Source organism: Sardina pilchardus, chromosome 6 (genome assembly GCF_963854185.1).
Source record: "Sardina pilchardus chromosome 6, fSarPil1.1, whole genome shotgun sequence".
In the NCBI taxonomy this organism is placed as follows: Eukaryota; Metazoa; Chordata; class Actinopteri; order Clupeiformes; family Clupeidae; genus Sardina; species Sardina pilchardus.
In genome coordinates this window covers 12773672-12777185 of record NC_084999.1, presented here as the reverse complement: position 1 = coordinate 12777185, position 3514 = coordinate 12773672, and the positions used below count along the sequence as shown (strand labels likewise).

General features: G+C 44.0%; 1 long non-coding RNA gene across 1 annotated transcript; it reads left to right on the top strand.

The window, feature by feature from the left end:
- The first annotated feature begins 2527 nt into the window (after positions 1-2527).
- LOC134082640 (uncharacterized) lies at positions 2528-3195 on the top strand. Its single transcript, XR_009939644.1, has 3 exons — positions 2528-2590; positions 2869-2956; positions 3060-3195. It is a non-coding gene; the product is annotated as an uncharacterized LOC134082640 (long non-coding RNA).
- Positions 3196-3514: the final 319 nt, after the last annotated feature.

The window sequence follows — 3514 nt, the reverse complement described above, 5'->3', positions numbered from 1 at the left end:
GACACACGCAGACACACACACACAGACACCGTGAGTGAGGGCTGGAAGGGTGAAGTTAAGTTACGGATGAGTCATGATACCACATGCAGTTGGAGAGAGGGAAAAATGGGAATAACAGAAATTAAGGAGGAAGTCTGAAAAATGACCTCAAATAGTAGTGATGCTCCGATCGATCGGCCGCTGACCTAAATGACTTTTTCCCACCTGCAGTCGCGGCGCACGGGCACACAACAGTAGCCTTATGCACCAACTTCTATGGTGCGTGTGTGTGTGTGTGTGTGTGTGTGTGTGTGTGTGTGTGTGTGTGTGTGTGTGTGTGTGTGTGTGTGTGTGTGTGTGTGTGTGTGTGTGTATTATGACACACCTTAAAGTCAGCAACCCCCCTCCTCCCCCCCCCCCCCCCCCCACACACACACGTTCTTATTGTTCTGGGGTCTGTGGGCCAGGTGTACTAACGTTTTGCGCCCATTTCAGGCGTAACGTGCACATAAAAACATTGGGAGGTAGGCTATGTACAAATATGCCGCACTGGGGGGAAAGCGCTGCCTGCCTGTGGGAGCTGAGAGCGGCTATTTGCGGTTTTCCATTTACATTTTCCATGTGATGAACGCTGCTAACGTAATGAAGTGACTGCTTAGTAAATTCCATGCAATATAGCAAAGCACCGCGTTTGCATTCTGCGCATACAAAAACTCGATATAAGCGCTTTCAGTTAGTAGGCCTACATCTGGCCAGCTTTCCTTCGAATTCATAGACTAGATCTCTATCTCTTGTTTTCCCCATGTCATGCGTATATTAGCCCATGCCATTTACAATACTGCCCCCCCCACATAACGTGACCCTGGCCATCATAACCAAAGACGGAATAACCTTTGACCCTCCTGTGAAAGAAGTGACCCATATTTCAATGACGACTGACCAGTGCTCCAACATTGCCAGATATTTCGTAGACTGCCTGGAAACTCAGGTAAAAGTCTTGATTTGATTGCATTTTGTAAAATATAAGACCACATTAATCTTACATTACAACTGATGCTCACAACTGATGCTTAAAAGGCATCAGTGTATCTTAAGAAAATGAAGACATTGTCTCTCAGTTTTTAGTTCAGCACACACTCAAACAAAATAGCATTCCGATTATGTTGGCATATGGCTCTTTGATACCAACTCTGCCAATGTCACTGCCTATAATATTCTACACAGTGGTAAAACCATCTGCTTAACAGAGTAGGCTACACTGATATGTTCCACATTAAATCAGATACTGATACCTCATTACTGATTCCTCTAGTCTGGCTATCACCATACTAAACTTAATCTTTTGAGATTGAACATTAGTATGGGGAGTCTGTGCTTTATTTCTGCACAAGAGGCATGATCAGTGGGCATCTTTATCTTTTCAAATGACTCTGTATGCTTGAATAGTCCTTCAACCAATCAGACCAACCACCCGGTGTGTCTTTTGGATAAGTTTGTGATTGGACCCAAAGGTTGTGGACAGGAAGCAGGGGAGATAGATGTGGAGGTTTCCAGCCTGAGTAGCCGGGCGAAATCCAAATTCGCCGGCAGGTCAGGCAGGGTTCACCCAGCCTATGATACCCCATCTTTAGCCTGTTTTGCAGAACTATTAGTCTGAGAGCGTAGGAATGTCAATGAAATCTTTAAATCTGATTTAGATGTTTCAAAATTTCTCAGTCACTTCATTCAGTTCTAGTTTTCTGGAGATGAATCAGTGTTGATAATGTACTGATTTCTGCTTTTCTCTTTGACTCGCAGTTCAGGAGGGACATAATCTACACATGTAAGTTTACTTCTTATTGATTTGGTAATAAAACACTAGCTTCAGAGTATGTGATCATATATGACAAAAAGTTGTGACGATTTACCGTTAAATCCAGTGCAGTAGAGTGCAGGTCTCGGCGAAAGGGTTCCATAAACGGTCATAAAAGTTCAAAACAATACTTGCGTGCAAGAAATAGCACCCTTTTTAGGCAAAAGGTTATATTTCCTTGGCACCCCCTCCCCCCATGGTTCTATATAGCACCCACAAGCACCCTTTTTTCTAAGAGTGTATGATGTTCAGCAGTCGCACCAACTGGTACATAACGGTGGGGGTGGGGGTTCACTGGGTGAAGAACTAGACTGTATATGCACTCCAAACAAACTCTGGCATCCTCATTTCAGGCTGATCTTAACTGCCTAGTTGTGCATAAATATGATAATGGCTCTGTGTGCCCACAGGTGTGACCTCTACCCAGAGCCCCACCTCTCAGCCCCCCGAGTCTCTCAAAGGTCAGTGTACCCAGATTTCCTGTGAAACAGATCCTGGATCAGCATAACATTTGATATGACCTCACACACTGCACGAAAATGTCAACAGCTCTGAACAGTTTGTCAATACCCCTTCATTCACATTTACATGAGCTAAAGCACATAGATGAGTGCTGATAGATCCCTAAAACGTGTAGTGACTGTCGACTGTATGACCTTAGTTTCCGTCCTTATCGTTGAATAACAGCAGTTCCACTTAATGTTTCAGAAGCCACCGGCTCCTCACAGTCTCAGGAGACGACACCTGGCCGTAACCATGGTAAGGAGTCGGACAGAAAGACAGGGGGACTGAGGCAGGTTGTCTGCAGAACAAGCAGAGGGAATACATAGGAGGACACTACTAGGAGGAGTTGTTAAATGTAATTTTAAAAACATTTATCCACTTCCTGCTTGTAAAATCTGTCCATTCCTTTTTAGGGAATGTGGGGTGGTTACTCCCAAGATACTTTTAGCCAATTACTGTTCTATTCAAAACTACAGGTCACATATGTTGAAGTACACGTCTCTTCATTATTAATCTCATAATTTTCTTCACAGGTGGATTGATAATTGTGGCGTGTCTGTTCTGTTCTGTAGTTGTCTGCCTTTCTGTCAATCTACTGGGAACTTATTGGAACAGCACAAGGTAGGTTCAGGAGATCTCTTTTCTTTCGAGGTGTTGATTGGATCGTAGTTCATTAAGTTATAATTAATCAAACCCTAACCTAACTACTCATTGTACCCGACAGGCGCTGAGTGGCAGTGGTCTTTGCACATACATGGTCGACATGTTGAGAAGGCCCGCACCATCTTAAGAGGGGGGATGGATGAGAAAGAGAATTGGACATATAGGATCATGCTTCCAGAAATGAAAGTGCTATTCGGAAAAAGAGGGTGGCCATTGGAAGAGAGGTGTGTTTGCAGATGATTTTTGATGCTAGTGACACGCATCCAGGCCACTACCATATGGTGAAGACATAGGAAATATGAGCTCTCTAGGGTTAGAGAGAGAGAGAGAGAGAGAGAGAGATTGTGTGTAAAGGGGAAGAAAGAGAGAAAGATTCGGAAGTGAGAGTTACAGTAATGCCTGTTCATGAGTTGGCCCTGACCACAGAACTCACAACTGCAGAGCAACATCTCAGGGTTTGACAGGGTGTGTGTGTGTTAGTAAATATGATTTCACTGCAAGTTAGCTATTGCCTTA